Here is a 17,442-nt window from a genome sequence, read left to right on the forward strand (position 1 = left end):
AGCTAAGAGAGTAGTTTAAGAGAGGTTTAAGAGAGTAGAAAGACTCCAGGAAGTTGATACCATGGGGTTTTTCATGTACTTCGGAGCTCAAATTCAATGGAGAATTCCCATTTGTCCGAGAGAAAGAATAGCCCAGAAAGTCAATCTGAGCTACTGCAATTAGTCGGCATAGGCAACTGCCACTGATATTGGACACTGACTGAGGACTGCAGAAGGCCCTACGAGCAAAACTGGGCTCTAGGTTGTACCAGCATAAAATGGAGTCACTCCCTTGAAGCAATGGGCACTCAGCACCTGGCGAGATTGGGCCCTTTGGTAGCTATATGAACGTTTGAAACATATACTGACAGTGAACTTAGAAGTTCAAGTGAAGTTTTTCTTGGGTCTTTCAGAACTGACCCAAAACTTTATTCCCTGCCACGTGGGGCTTTGGAAGGTGGTAAAGATCCTCCCTCTTGCACCTACATGTGCTAGCCTGAGCTAGAGAAGTGCTTCAGAATAGCAACAAAGTCCCAATCCACTCCCAACAGGCTTAATTCACTGCCAGCTAGGGAATATAACTTGGATCTTATCAGCACAAACTGATGGAACAGTGATGCTATCTAGCAAAGCATTCCATAGGCTGATTTCTAGTCAATTTCACTTTTGTTTGCTGTCAGTTTCAGCCTTCTGCTTCTCATACAGGTTGCTGCAATGCTGGGGTTGACAAAATAAATGTCAAAAAGTGTTATTACTTTAAAAATAAACTGTGCCCACTACCTTAAAGGTGTAGTGAAACATTTCTATTGTTTATTGTTATCGTTATTCTTTAACATGTGTATAGCACTACAGTCATGCCTTCTGCTTTACACAGAGAACAAACCATCTCTTCCCAGAAAAGCTTAAAATCAATGTCCTGGGTGCATAGGTTTAATTTACTTCTATTTTTGGTGTGATTAATTATAGTAAGGCACCTAGAGTCTTGGAAAGGTGTCTATTTTAAAATAACAAACCTAAAATGTTCTACTTAAATTAAATAAATGTTCTTATTAGTTGTTCCCATCAAGGTCAGTGAAGCTGTAACTCAGAATGTGAAGCAAAACATTTCCTGAGATGCAATGCTCTGTTCCATTGTCCTGGCGCTGGCATTTTCATTTTCACAGAAATTTGCTTTCTATTTCAGACTTCAAGAATTATGAAGATTATTTCACTGTTACCAAGTATGTGTGAATTGCATCAGCTTATTCCTCACTGCATTTCCTATGTATAAAATCTGGAAGATAAGAAGCCACCTGCTTCATTAAGGCTCTTACAAAATGGAAAGTCTGCAATAGATTCCAAGATTTCTGACTGGCTTAGTGCATGAAAAGAATGGAATATATACCCACAAAAACCACCTAGGTTATAAAAGATTTCCACAAATTATAATCACTTAGGACCGACTTCTGCAACTGGATATATGTGGATGATACCAGCGCAAGAACTGACCCTTATAATGTGCATACTTTATGCTGTCTGTATTTTGAAAATGGACAACTGGCTGTAACTACAGGGCAGAACTGACAACTCCCACCAAGAATCTGGCTAATTCTTCAGAGTAACAAAATTTTATAGAGTGCTGTCAAGGCCATTTTTACAGACACTGTGCAGCAGCCTTACAATTTGGGGAGTATTAAATGTAATGAATGCAAGCTGCAACAAAAGGGCTTCCTAAGATAATTATAATCAGTTACCTGAAGAAGGGAGGGAAAAATCAAGCTAAACACATCTTTATCAGATTTTGCAATGTGCAACTTTTCAAAGGCAATTAAAAACTCATTTCTGAAGGTTTACATTTTCACATTTTTAGGATCATACTAAAAGTAAATGCTCAGTCGTCCTACCCAAAAATCTTAGCTGAAACATGCTAGATGAAACAAAACAGAAAAACTAAGGAGGTTAATGTTTCTGCTTCATACAACGCAGTGTCATTTTACATTAGACACTAAGCTACTGAAATTCAATGAGCCTCCTTAAATGCAGCTGTAACCAGATCATGGCAATCAAATAGCTACTGCACTTTGCTTCTGCATTGGTGCACGCAAACAGATCGGCTCACAGATACTGCTGGTGCTCTGCAAATGCGGTCCTATGAAGCACACAGCCTCATTTCTATTGTCAGGAGGAAGATATGTTAAGACCTATGCAAATATGTTAGCAAGATTAGCATGGATAGATTCTGGCCAGCTGGCTGCTCCATTGGACCACATGGATTTTTAAAAACATATTAAAGTCTTTACATGGCATTCAGCAACAGCGAAACAACCTCCAAAAGTGGTGTTTGTACAAGGACTTAATAATTTCATAGGTCCTAATTCAGCAAAGTATGTAAGCACCTGCCTACATGAGTATTCCCATTGACGTCCATGGGTCTAGGCACTTGCTTAATTAGGGCTCTAGTTTTCATATAGAACGACTTCACCACGTTGGTGGAACTCCTGGTGCTAATGATTGCAGTGCTACTAGTGCATCTCTACTGCTGGTGTCCCTCTCTGGTGACAACTCAAAAGACATGTCAGCTATTTACAACTAACATGGGAAGAGTAATCTTTATATTAAAGAGACAGAGCTACTGAAGCAGGGACATAAACAAAAATTACTCCACAGCACCAGAGTCTACCAACATCCTCCCCTTCCCCCAAGCGATGTACGCGGTAATACTTCCCTCTTTTCTCTTATAGTGTCGGTGGAAAGGAAAGTGAAAAGTAAATGGACGTTGGGATTTTTCTTGAATGGGATAAAATTAATATATTTGTTAAAGAAAATGCACATGCCTGCTACAGAACACCACGTTTTTTTTAACTAATAGTTTGTAGACATGTGCTAGAGAACACTTCAGACCAAATCCTACCTCCAGTGAAGTCACGGGGTTTTCTTGAGGGTGACCCGGGCAGAACATGCCTGTTTCCGTAAGGAAAGTTACTGCCATGGACACAATAGTGTTGTATCATGTTTGGCTTTTCAGCCACATGAAAAGGTGGTTTTACAATAGACTGTTTGGCTTCTTTGTACTTCTGCCATCCAATCTGTGGATCAGAAGTACAATCAGTAGAGCAGGTTGACATTTTCTGGCATTTGAATTTTTGAATCAATTTTTTCATTTCAATGACAAAACCAAAAAATGGATGAAATGTTCACAATTTCTCCTCCTCCTCCATAGCTGCTGGAATTAGGAGTGTTGTAAGTGTTCCTGCACCCCTTGGCTTGAAGTGGTTTCCATTAAATACAAGAGTAATAGTTTGGTTCAGTGGCTCTCAGCGCTCCTGTCCTCCTCCACCTCCTCACATTTTTTGACAAAACTCTAGTGATCAGTCCTGCTGACAAAAAAAATCATTGACTTCAAATGGAGCAGTACGCACTCAGAATTGCTGAAAATCAGGGCCCTTGGACACCACGCTGCCATAGCGGGACACATCTCCAGTTGGGGTATTTGACTATTTCCAGTGTGGGTAGACATACGCACGCTAGCTCTGCTTCAGGCAATCTGCTAAAATAGCAGTGGATTGGTGGCAGTGGGTAGTGGCATGGGCTAGCTGCCCCATACGTACCTAGGGTCTCCAAAGGGATTGTACCTGGGTGGCTAACTCAAGCTGCCGCCCCCACCCTCACAGCTATGCTGCTATTTTTCCCATGCTAGCCCAATCAGAACTAGCAAGTGTACATCTACTGGAGCTGGGAATTACACCTGCAGCTGCAATGGAGATGTACTCCAAGTGTGTAAAGACAGGAACCCATAATCGGAGGCACCTAAATTAGTGAGCACTGTGGAAAATTTTACCTTAGAATACTGTGCAATTTGTACAACAGAGATGGATATGTAGCTTATTTTACTGGCCCCTCAGGGTGTGTGTATACTGCACACTAAACCCGGGCTCTTAGGTCAAACACTCAGGACCCTACTAGGGGACTGGGTCAGAGCCAGCCAAGCCCTGCAAAATGATGCGAGTCAAAAGGTCTGTGTATGGACACGTTGGCATGGCTCTGACACCGGATCCAGTAACCATAAACCCAGGTTTATAAGGCAGTCTGGACGCTCAAGTGCAGGGTTGGAAACACTGAGTCCACGAGCCCAGATCCCATAAACTTGGGCTCACATTATGGGGCTATAAATAGCAGGGTAGATGTTCCAGCTGGAGCCTGGGCTCTGAAACCCAGCGAATGAGGTTGACCTGTGGTCTGAGACTTGCTGATGCAGGGTTTTATTTTGCAGTGTAGATGGACCCTTTGTGCACAGCGTAGCCATACCCTGAGAGATGGCCCTTGGTCAAAGAATTCTTTGGTGGGGACGTTGCGCTAACTCTTCAAAGACCTGAGCCAAAGCCCACTGAGTTCAGCGGAAAGATTCCCAGTGATGTCTTCACGCTTTGGATCAGGTTCCAACTGCACATATCTTGGGCAATAGGGAGCTCTGAGTACACCACAAGCCAGGAAAAAAAGTCACCTACTCATCTTTCTCCCTGCAGCAGTCAAGTCGTATTTGTAATAGCCCATATTTCCTTCTAGGGCTGTTCTGGACTATCTGTTCTGCACTGTCATTATATTCTGTGTTGTGATGTGCCACTGTTGCATATGTATCACTACAGGCAGAATTTTCCCAGCTGTCCCATAGTCCAAGCTATTTAACTTCAAAAAATAATACCTCGTAATGACCTCAGGTTGCACTGATGCAGGCAGCATTACCGGCGCCATTTCCCCAGTGCATTAGCTACTGGCGTACTTTCAGTCAACATGAGGCTTGCACGTTTTCCTTCCCTCTTCATCCTCCAGGACAAAGTGATATCTAGGTTACGTGAGCAAGTTGGTATGTGAAAGTGTAAAGGAGTCTGCGTGTCCAGGGAAGCGTGCTTGACATGCTGAGGAACTGAGATGATAGAGGGTGACCTAATTTAACGGACATCACACTTTTATAATGATTAAGTATTTGTACTACAGTAGTGTCTAGAGGCCCCAACTAAGACTGTGATTTTGTTATGCTCGGTGCTGTACAAACACATAGTAAGAGACAGCCCCTGTCTGGAAGAACTGACAATCTAAATAGGCAAGACAGAGAAAATAACTTGCTACAGGGATTTGGTAGCAGGGCTCCCTTAAAACAGAAAATATCTTGTTAGGACTTTATATTAAAATATATCATCGCTCACGTACTGTCCAGAGGCTAACATATGGTGCTTAGTATCTAGGAAATCATGCATGCAGCTAACCCACCTATTACTCTTTCTAATACTTCAGCAATGAGGAACCAACTACTATTGTAGTCTAGGGTATTTATGTATAAATTTGCAACATGGGAAAAAAAAATATGTGCAGGCTTCAAATCACAGCCCAGGGATCCAGCTAGCTTGAAGGCATTGCGTTCTTCATCTCATCCATGGTCATTCCATTTCTGTGTTACTGCCCTTCACGGTTTCCTGCCATCCGGCACACTGTTCAATTGCTGTACAGGAATTCAGTGCTTTGGGAGACAAAATGTAACCTTGGGGATAAATGGCAACCATTGTTGGTTTGCTTCCTCCTGGCGGGTGGAATGAGGATTAGCTGAATATGCTGAAGTGAGTACCTCGCTCTCCGAAATCACTTCATGAACCATCAGCATTTGCCAAAGCAACTGCTAAATATCCTTTTGATCAAGTTCATGCCAATGTGCTGCAGAGACCAGCAAATGTCCAGCTGATGGGAAGAGGGGATACTAAAGAACTAGTAAAGTACAACTTGCTATATAAGAAAGGAAGAAGAGCTTAATGCACTTGTCAATTACATCCTTCATGCCCAAGGACTCTTGCACCCTACCTGATTTCACTGCATATGCAAGAACTTTGTGTGGTTATATAACAAGTTGGAGGCAGCCACAGGAAGGGGTTAGAGTGAGAGGCTTGCTGCTCCTTGGAAGAAGGAAGGCAAAAATTCCTAATGTAGGAGCATGCAGGGGTCAGCAACCTTTCAGAAACCTTTCATTTATACGTGGTAATTTAAAGTTTTGCATGCCAGTAATACATTTTACATTTGCAGGGGCTGGTGGATGGAACCCCAGGCTGGCAGCGGGCTGAGCGGACCGGCAGCTGGGACCCCAGGCCAGCACCGAGCTGAGAGGCTCAGCCTACTGCTGGTCTGGGATTTCGTCCACCGGCTCCCTGCCAGCTGGCCTGGGATTCCCCACTGCCGGCCCCGCTCAGCCTGTAGCTGGCCTGGGATTCCATCCATCCAGGCAGCAGCAGGCTGAGCGGGGCCAGCGGTGGGGACCCCAGGCCAGCAGCAGCAGCGTGCCACGTAAAATCAGCTTGCATGCCACCTTTGGCGCACATGCCATAGGCTGCCGACCCCTGCGCTAGACTGAAAGAGAGCGTAGGACAAAGAGCAGTATGAGAGCATGTGTAGCTGATCAGCTCTATTCCCAGACACAGATGTCATGGTATGACAAAGAAAATACTAGGGGAGCTAGAAGAACAGGAGTACTTGTGGCACCTTAGAGACTAACAAATTTATTTGAGCATAAGCTTTTGTGGGCTACAGCCCACTTCATTGAATGCATAGACTGGAACATATAGTGAAGAGATATATATACATACAGAGAACATGAGAAGGTGGAAGTAGCCATACCAACTCTAAGAGGCTAATTAATTAGGATGATACTTCATCTAAAAAAACACCTAAGAATCTACGTGTTCAAACCAAATTAAATTATAAGATGGTTCATTTAAATGCACTATCATCAGAGGGCCAGATACTGAGCATTGTCACTCCAGTGACTTCCATGGAACTAGAAGGGGAGGTTTAGCCCCATACGGAATCAAGACTAGAAAAGTGCTGAATATGGTGACGCTGATCCAGGAAAACACTTAAGCTTGTTTAAGCACTTCAATATTCCCCTTGATTTCAGTGGGACTATTCACATGCTTCAAGTTAAGCAGACGTTCAAGTGCTTTGCTAGATCCATTCCAGAGTGCTCAGCAGAAAAGCTAGCCTGAAAGAAGCCTCTCTCTAAGGCTCTGTCTGTGCTATCAGACTGCAGTCTGGGTCCTAAGTAAGGATGTTAAATGCTGTTAGCCAGATTCTGGCTGTTCGGTAGCGCAGTAGAGAACTATTTTGTTGGGGGGATAGGGGGTGGGTAGACAGTCTGCGATGACTCATTCAGGTATGCTGCAGCAGCCAATCCACGAACCAGGACTGGGTCAGATGACCCCCCAAGCACCTATTTATTGCCACAGAAAGAGCAACAAATCAGTCTGTGCAGTGTCACCACTCAGCTGGGAACTCTCCCTCTGCCTCAGGGTGTTACCGAATGCCGGGCTCCCAAACTATTCCTGCTCCTGGCTCAGGTTTCCAGCCTGTTCTCACCAGCTGACCCTACACCAGCATCCACTTACCCAAAATGACTCCACCCCAGTCTCGGTGAGTCACCCAGCAACCTCCTGACAACCACCAACACTATGTCTACACTACTGCGGTAAGTCAACCTACACAACTCCAGACACATGAACAACATAGCTGGAGTCAACGTACCTTAAGTCAAGTTACTGTGGGGGGTCGATGGGAGAAACTCTCCTGTTGACTTATCTTACTCTTCTCGTTGGGGGTAGAATATAGGGGTCAACTGAGAGCGATTGGCTGTCGATTTGGCGTGTCTCCACTAGACCCACTAAATCGACCGCTGGTGGATCGATCATAGAGCAGAGCATCGATCTGGGTTGTAATGTAGACCTGTCCTAAGCCTTGCTCTTTGGAAGCAGCGTAAGATGCTGGATCACTGACAGAATTTCAGTTAAAAGAAGCCCATGGTCTGCAGGTGGATCTGCCAGCAGATAATGCAGTTGAAAAGGAGAACAGGTGTCATATTAACAGTCATTCATATTAACACAGTCACAGTCAGATAAACTGCTTGATTTCCTTAAGGAGCTTTTCAACGGAACATGAGCAAAGTGAAAACTACTACTTGACTTTGAATTGTGCTAAGGTCAATTCTATGCTGATGGTCTGAGTCGTGTCAAATGCCACAATCCCACCAATAATAAGATGTTCCGCAACAGTCTTTAAATGAGTATTTAAAAACCCTCAGAACATTTTTCCTGTATTCCTGTTGACAGAGTCTCAGAGAAGTAAATGGAAGAGTACTGTGACACTACAAACCACGACACACTCAGACCTCTTCGGGCTTTGCATGTGTGTGCACACAGCACCTTTTCACACAACTGTCTCTTCTCATCTAAGGAAAAATCATTTTAATACTGTGATAAAATGAGTAATTTTATCCATATTCAAATAATGGTATGAAATTAATTTCTTCAAACACTGTAAGTACTTTCAACTGCTCATACTCACCATTCCAGATAAAAATCAAACGAACACTGTATCAGGATTTCAGGATTAAAAACAATGGTCATTTATTACGCAGTAAACCAGTTTGTGTCTAAAAGTTAGATTTACTGTAACCACTTTAACTTTCAGTTCCTGGTGTTTTTTCCTTCTGGGAACTTTCCAAGATTATTTGTTTAAATCAAGAAAATATACAGTGTATAAAGAACATGGAAATAGTGCCTCCAAAAATACATATGTCCACAAAATTTCACAAATTGAAAGGTAAGGTTGCAACAGTAATTCTAATCCCTGTAACAAAGCTTCAAGGAAATCCTGGTCCAGCGACCACTTCCTTCTTTTGCATTCTTCGTTGCAAAATTCAGCCCTTATTCAGGTCAGCAATTAAGCATGTGCTTGACTCCTAATGAAGTCAATGGGGCCTTAAGCACATGCATTAAGTGTTTTGCTGAACTGGAGCCCTAAACTGTACATGTTTGTGAGACGCAAAACAATATTATAACTGATGTTTAGTTTGTATAGGGCCATATTGTGACTGTAACCCCCTCTGGAATTAGTTGTTCCTGACATATTACTCTAAGCGACTCGCCCTTGAGCTATAGCAGCAATTGCCATAGAGGCTCAGGACTCCATTTCCCAGACTGCCTAGAATGCAGGCTAGTGACAGAACAAGCTCGAAGCTACTACCAGAACCAAGCATTAGCCAGAGCTCAGATACAAAGGGTTGGGTTGTTGGAGTGAAGCAGAGACAGAACAAACATTACAGCCTGGGAGTCCCCATGAAACTTCCCATTCCTACCCAGAGGGAAATGTTGAACTCTGGCGGTGGTCACTGGGTCACCGATGGGTGACAGCCCAGAAGAGACTAGCAACCCAGGAGGATGAGGAGCGATTCCAGGTTAGGCTACCAAGAGCCAGCATCATTTTCTCTGGGACTCCAGACTAGGGAGCCTCAGGACAATCCTACCCTTTTAGGGGCAAAGGCCTTGTAAGAAATCCCATGTAAGTTTATTTTGCTTGTGAGTTTTAAGCTGGCCAACAATCACAGTGCTGCATTCCCCAGTAAAGAACTGATTCTCCACTCGCACACTGCCCAGGCAAGTGCTAGGAGGGATTGGGCCCATAGGAAGTGCTGACAGGCGGAGTTTCAGGTATTGTTGCTATTTTATTATTCTAGTTACACCTATTCTTTCCTTGCCCCTTTATCCTCTTTGCCCTGGGCCTCATAAAGTCCCTTTATTGTTGTGTTGTTACTTTGGAGACTGCAATATTTATTGTATCCCTACATTCCTAGTATAGTACATGGTGTTAGATGTTTTCCCAAGGGACAGCACCCTCTGTATCCCTGGCTGAGGGAGGAGTCACGTTGGGTGGAGGCACCAAGTGCCAGAATAAAGAACCCCTGGCCCTAAAGGAAGAGGGGGAAGCCGCTCTAAGCAACAGGGAGAAGGCTTGAGTCAGGCCCCAGGGCTGCGTTCACATGGACTCAGGGATGGATTTGTGACTTTCCCCCTTACTCCACGAAGCCAAGACAGTAATTTGCTACTGGTGTGGGACTATAACAAATTTACCTCTCCCGCTGTGCTGGCGCAACTGTGCATGCTGGCAGAGCCTCACACTTTGGCAGGAGTGGGGGAGGTGCTGCTCCCTCCGTGCCTCTCCTTACCTACTTTTATACAGGGTTCAGGGACTCTGTAACCTGCTGAACATGCTTTCTCCCTCTTTTCCAGGCAGAGAGCAGTGATGTGTGGGATATGAAGGGATGTGCGGCACTGCACAGTAAATCAAAAACTTGCCCGTAGGCTATAAAGAACTACCTTCAGATTACAGCAAGTGACCATTTCAGAACCAGCGGCTCCACACCAGAACCGGTGGCTTTTGCTCAAAGCTCTCTCAGTGGCAACACACCTTTTATTGTAACCATCATGACTATTATACCCAGCACTACTGCGCATAAGGGACAAGACTTCACGAGGCGTTGTGCGCATGGCATTATGGTGCCTCGTCCCTGTTGTGGAGGGCTGAGCACTTGCAGCTCCAAGGCACAATGCCTGAGGTAAGCACCATGTCCGTGGAGAGGAATAAGGGGAATTGTTTTTCTTAAATGCCTGCATTAAAATCAAGTCACCTCTTCCCCAAACCACACAAACAACAAACCATCCATCTGTGCCACGCCAATACAACAGGAGCTTTTTTAATTTTAAGTTGTCATATTTAATTGAGGTTACTTAAAAATCTTCTAGTCTGCAGTGCGGTCACCTGATGGGCAGTGAACGCATTACACAAAAAAGCAAAAATAGGCACAACAATCTGAAAGTGACTGTGCTCTCTCATGGTCATTATGGGAGCAGCAACAAAAAGGAGGTGAATGGGTTTAACCTATTCTGAACTAGATGGCTTCTTTAGGCAAGGACTGTCCCTTAAGTAGGCCCAAAGCCAGGTTGGAGTCTTTGGGCACTCTCACAGTACAAATAACATAACATAAGAACGTCCATACTGGGTCAGAGCAAAGGTCTATTGTGGCAAATCCAGGATGAATGGCTACAAAGGAGGGGGGTAGTAATTAGTCTCAGGGGTTTAAAGGCCTCTCCCAATCCACCGAGGAGAGAGAACCATAGGGAAATAAGGTTCAGTTGGAAAAGGAGTTACCAGGGAACTAATTCAGTTCAGCTGGCTCCAACTGCTTGAGACCTTTTTAAACCTTCCCCGGCATGAAAGGGGCGGGGTGAGAGTGAGAGAAGCAGGGAAGCTGCCAGTAAGTGAGGTGCAGCAAGGCTCTGAACCCTTCCAGCAAGGAAGGCTGCACTCTGTCCCCAGAAGGGGAGAAAACCAGCACAAGGGACTGATTGAGGGAAGGAATAGCCAGACCCTACGCTAGCTAGAAGGATTTGCTTTGCCCAAGCCTGTGTCTTCCAGGCTAAAAAGGACTGAGCCTGCTGAAGAGAAGAAGGTACTTTGCCACACGATCTAGTCCAGTATCCTGTCTTCCGACAGCAGCCAGTGCCAGGTGCCCCAGAGGGAATGAACAGAACAGGGAATCACCAAGTGATCCATCCCCTGTTGGCCATTCCCAGCTTCTGGCAAACAGAGGCTAGGGACACCATCTCTGCCCATCCTGGCTAATAGCCATTGACAAATAGGGACTATTCCTTAAGCAGCACCAAGCTGACCTCATCTAGAGGAAACCCCCGTATGATCTGTCTAATTAAGTTGCTCCAATCTGGTCTTGAAATGAAATGCTAGAGAAATCTGACAGTACTCTGAGGTGGTCTTACTGGAGTATGAAAACATTTAATATTTTTGTGATCGGGCAACTTTCTTTGGGACACACTTTTATGATACAAAACAACCTACCTAACCCCCGCCATAAAGCTCACTGAATCCATAAACTACCCTAACTGTAGCTGAAAAATGCTTGGGTTTCTATGCTTTTTGTAAAGGTTGGATTTGTGCTTCTTGCTCTATATGTATGATGACTGGAAGCTCAACATGGTGAAAGATGGGGGGCTGACCTAGGTGGTGAATCATGGCAGAAGACACTAGGTAAGGAAGCAGAAGACACACGTCAACTCCAAATAATGGAAACTTGTTGGGGAGGATGATATTAAGTATGAGGTTAGAAGATAGCAAGGAATCTTCTGTTGAGATTTGTTTAGGAGGAAACAGAAAAGGGAACAGTCGAAGAAGATTGGGAGTGGCTGTGTCCAGGCACATGGAAGTCCAGAAAAAAATTTGATAGGGAACTGTATTTAAGAGCATAGTGATGAAATAATACACTGTTATCTACATTTCTCATTTCATCCCATGTCATTTCATAAGTTATGTACCTCGAGTGATGGAATACACCCCTGTATTCACACCCTACACATTATTGTAATAATCTTTGTACATAGCATGCCGTGTAAGGTATCATTTGAAAACTCATGATTACTGATCAGTAATATCCTGGTAAAATGCATGTAGCACCATTATGTGTAAAGTCATGAATATAAGCTGAAATCATGACTGAAATGTGTTTCCCAGATGAGTCTGGGGAGTGGCTAAACCTGTTTCTCAAAGACAAAGGGCAAGATGACGCCCCAGCCAGGTGTCAACAAAGCTAATGGGCCAGCACCTGTCAAGTGGCCATTTTTTGGCAAGAAGAAAGGGCGAAGAGATCTGCATTGTAGCAAAGAAACAGCAGGAGGTCTCCTTCCTCTGCCAGACTGACTGTCTCTTGCTTCTCAGCTGGAAAAGCTTTTCAAAGAGGTAATGAATATATAAAACGGAGGGGCAAACACCCCACGACACCCCTTTCTCTCTCCCTGCCCATCTCATTTTCTGTGCCTAAGAAAACAGCTGTTGGACTCTGGGGAGGGGTCCTGACCTGCAAGTGTGGTCAGTAATGCTGTTGGAAGCATGTGGTGAGAAACTTTGATTTGAATCTAACATTGTTTGTCAAGTTAGGCACTCGAAGGCATTTTTATCTTTATTTTCTTGTAATCATTTCCGACTTTTATTCCCCATTGCTTGTACTCACTTTAAATACATCTCTCTGTAGTTAATAAACTTGTTTTATTGCTTTATCTAATCCAGTGTGTTTAAGTAGAAGCATCTGGCTAACTCCATTTGGGATGGCAAGTTGTATGGATATTATTCCCTTAAAGGAACAGACTTAATACATTCTAATTGTCCAGGAGAGGGTTGGACAGTACAAGACATAATTTTTTTGGGGGAAATCTGGGATTGGGAGTGTGCTAGGATTACCTGGCAGAGGTAACTAAGGCTGGTAAAAGTCAGAGTGTAATCCAAGTGTGGCTGGCAGGTTGGAGTTACACACAAACACTCATGATGTGACTTACATGCTGGAAGACTGTTTGTGAGCTGTCCAGGTTGGGAGCTACACTAGTAAGGCATTGCTAGGCAACCCAGGTTACAAGGCTGGGGTGACACAGCTCCCCACTAATCTGGCTATCACTCCACTAGGTCACACACAGTACTGTTGAAATTCAGCCATCTCTGGGGTGTATAGAGGTAGCTAACAGGCACATGGCAACTGCTCAACAGTGGGCAAGGGGCAAAGGGGGAATGTTGGTCAAGGACAACTGGATAAACTCCTAAGGTGGCACCTTCAAAAGCATTCAGCATTGGCCTAGCTCTGCTCCTAGTGAAGCCAATGGAAGATTTATTATGGACACTAATGGCAGCAGAGTTAGGCCTGCACTGAAAATCCCAGCCCTTTAAGCTCATGAAGACCACAGTGCTTTGAGCTGATGGTGTCAAGGTTTGAACCTAGGGCTCTAGTGAATCCAGATATTCCAGATCTGATTCCTATGCTATTAAACCAATCCTTTCGTATTTCAGGTAACGTGGCCAAGGTTTTGGAGGTGCTGGCACTTAGATTGACATGAACTGGAGATGCTGAAGGAAAAGGACCTCATGTCCAATACTTCTGATCACCGAGGTGACGGTGAGATTTGACTCAGCTTTAAGTGGTGGTGGTTTGGGGTGATCTCCTCAGTTCTGGAATATACTGAGAGGAAGCAAGTTTTGGTGGAGTCAACAACTGATGAGGCAGAAAGTGAGGAACGGGTTGAAGCATGAGACGCACATGGAACAAGGTACCCTCTGCAGATGAGTGACGCCCAAGGCTGCATTTAAGGAGGTGAGGAAAGGGAAGAGGGCCCAACAACGGAACCCTGAGGACATCACAGTGAAGGAGTCCATGCCCCAGACAGCTCACAGTCGAAATGGGCAGAAAATGACTTTCACAGAGGGAGAGGATGGCTTAGGAGATTGTGAATAGAATATGGAGCCTCTCACTTTATTTTCTGTGACTTCTTATGGAAATATTATGTTTTGTTAAGCCACCTACTTCTCAATGCATCCCTGAGCACATGCTATAATACCACCCATCTATCTGGCAATGTTAAGGACCGTAGAACCTTATGTCTGTCTTTCCTCCGCTGCTACAGTATTTTGTCCCCGCACGAAAGTGTCCACATACCAATCATTATTATTTCTATAGTGGCCGTGGAGGGAGGGGGGACATGACACTTTACAGAGCTGTAAATTTCCCTGCTGTAAGGCGCGCACAGTCTGAAGAGACATCAAAGAGGCAAAGAACAGGGGAAGCAGTGCAAAGGCAGAGGGAATAAGCAGTTCTGTTGAATATATATCTCGTAAGTTTCAAGGGTGTTTTTGTTACAGCAAAAGTAAGCGTAAAGGATCATGCAGCACCTGGGTAATGTTGCTGTCATAGCAAATACATTTTCTGAGGAACAGAGGAAACTGGCAGAGCTATAGTCAACCAAACGTGCCTCTGGTTATCACTTAGTATGTCAGTTCTTAACATAAGAACAACCATACTAGGTCAGACCATAGATCCATCTAGCCCAGCATCCTGTCTACCGACAGTGGCCAATGCCAGGTGCCCCAGAGGGAGTGAACCTAACAGGTAATGATCAAGTGATCTTTCTCCTGCCATCCATCTCCATCCTCTGACAACAGAGGCTAGGGACACCATTCCTTACCCATCCTGGCTAATAGCCATTTATGGACTTAACCACCATGAATTTATCCAGTTCTCTTTTAAACGCTGTTATAGTCCTAGCCTTCACAACCGCCTCAGACAAGGAGTTCCACAAGTTGACTGTGTGTTGCGTGAAGAAGAACTTCCTTTTATTTGTTTTAAATCTGCTGCCCATTAATTTCATTTGGTGACTCCTAGTTCTTGTATTATGGGAATAAGTAAATAACTTTTCCTTATCTACTTTCTCCACATCACTCATGATTTTATATACCTCTATCATATCCCCCCCTTAGTCTCCTCTGTTCCAAGCTGAAAAGTCCTAGCCTCTTTAATCTCTCCTCATACGGGACCCGTTCCAAACCCTTAATCATTGTAATTGCCCTTCTCTGAACCTTTTCTAGTGCCAGGATATCTTTTTTGAGATGAGGAGACCACATCTGTACGCAGTACTCAAGATGTGGGCGTACCACCGAGTTATATAAGGGCAATAATATATTCTCCATCTTATTCTTATTCTCTTGCCGAAGCATAACTGCTAAGAACATTATCATTATTGTGGCACTTAAAATAATGCTGTTCTCCAACCCATTTTCAGTTAGCTCCATGGGGGAGGCATTTTTATCAGTCACTGTTTTGAAAAGGACTCTAGTCACCAGAAATGTTACAGAGGCTTGGTCTACGCTACACAGTTAGATTGACATAAGGCCGCTTATGTTGACCTAATGACGTCAGCGTACATACTACAGCCTTGTCCTGCCAATGTAAGTGCCCTACTACATCGTCACAACAACTCCACCTCCAGGAGAGGCGCTGGGCTTATGTGGTTGTAGTTAGGGCCAGCAGTGTCTGTGCAGACACTGTGTTAACTGCACCAGCTGTTGGCTGCCTCGCCAATTTCATGGTCCCTTGCTGGAGCCATGAAACTGATTAAAAAGCTGGGCAGCTAGAGCCCGGCTGCCCCTGTCTTTCCACTCCCAGCCGGGCTGTTGCCCGGAGACTCCCCGCTCAAGGAGCTGATAAGCCCCGGTGGTTGTCCCCCACTCTCAGCTGGGAATGGGGAACTGAGAGCCGGCAGGTGGGGGAGCAGCTGGGCTCCTGGCAGGGAGCTGCACGGAGGACTCTCAGCACCCCCAATACCCCTCCTCAGTTGGTGGAAGTGCTCCTGGTGAGGATGCACACCACCGACAGAAGGAGGGTAGTGTGGACATCAGCCACCGCAGTACCATAGACAGACTTAGGGGGTAGCATAGACATGCCCATAAGCCCAGATTTTTGAAGGTATTTAGGTGTTGCTGCACGCAGCACTGCAGTACCTGACTCATTTTCAAAATTAGGACATCTATTTGGATGCTCAAAAACATCTAGTCACCTACCATCAGTTGACATCAATGAGTTTTAGGTGCCTACCTGCTTTTTGAAAATCCTACTAGGTGCCTAAAACACTTTTAAAAATCTGGCCCTAAATCCCTTTTGAACATTTCTGTTGGCTAAAGTCTTCTGATAATAATGATTGATAAATAAGGAGGCCTGCTGGCAAAAATCACACAGTAGATCATGTTGAAATTGATCATACTCTTCTAGAGTTATCTCAAATACAGTGCATGAGCCAAACTCAACACTGACTTACACCCCACTGCCAGGCAGCTCCGTGACTGTCACAACTGAAACTCAGGGGATTGCATTGGGTAAAATAACTGCTTCATTTGACCCTTTGTGTTTTCTAATCAGAAGAGACGTGAGCAGGTTGTGAAGCCTGTGATAAGTAATTTCTTCATTACACAGATCTCATATCAATGTACAGCTGTGCTATCTACTAGTGTACACTAATGCAACCATTTATTTTCTTGAGAAAACATATATTCTGATTATTTACCCTCTAATCACTATATGCCATTAATTTGAAGTGCTCAGTTTGAATAGGATTGTTTGCAGTGTTGTTGTATCCTCATGATTTGGCAAACCAAAGTCTAGATTATTGGTAGGCTTTTGATAAACTGTATGCAGCCAATCAGATGTTGTTTGCAAATGCCATTACAGGACTCAATGCCCGGATTGGTCTGCCCACACGGATCCAATGATAGAATGAGGGCCAAGTTGCTCCTGCAAGTATTTGACATATCCCCATTAAAATCACCGAGTTCAATACTCATGCAGTGAGGGTATAAAAGAGACTCACCTCAATAAATACATAGCTATTACTAGTAGGTACTCTATGATTTGCCTACTCTTTCAAAAAACTGGCTTTCACAACTTTACTGTCCAATTTGCCATGACCTCTGTGTAAGAAACTCACATCAGTTTCAGTGGGGATTCTATTCTCAAGAGGTGAAATTCTGATCCCATCAAAGTCAGTGGGAAAACTCCCATTGACTTCAACCGGATCAGGATTGCACCCAGTTAGTTTTTGGATACATGGATTCAAGGTTCTGAGGGTACTGATTCTTGGCGACCTAGTTTTTAGAAGTGTGTGAATGTTTCCCTTCACCATTTGCACATACATAAAAAGTTGTTCTTTGTCAGCCAACTTCATTATGCATCTGAATGTTAAGAAAGTATGAGTTATCCCCAGTAACAGTCTTTATGTGTGTGTGTCCTAAAAGCAGGTC

General features: G+C 44.2%; 1 protein-coding gene and 1 long non-coding RNA gene across 3 annotated transcripts in view; one reads left to right on the forward strand and one right to left on the reverse strand.

The window, feature by feature from the left end:
- LOC127053241 (uncharacterized) overlaps positions 1–17,442 on the forward strand; it is a 172,993-nt gene that overhangs the window by 150,054 nt on the left and 5,497 nt on the right. The window lies entirely within an intron of this gene.
- Positions 1–17,442, reverse strand: part of ADAMTS9 (ADAM metallopeptidase with thrombospondin type 1 motif 9) — a 141,107-nt gene that overhangs the window by 40,613 nt on the left and 83,052 nt on the right. The gene's annotated exons all lie outside the window — the stretch shown is intronic.

This window comes from Gopherus flavomarginatus, chromosome 6, assembly GCF_025201925.1.
Source record: "Gopherus flavomarginatus isolate rGopFla2 chromosome 6, rGopFla2.mat.asm, whole genome shotgun sequence".
Taxonomy (NCBI): Eukaryota; Metazoa; Chordata; order Testudines; family Testudinidae; genus Gopherus; species Gopherus flavomarginatus.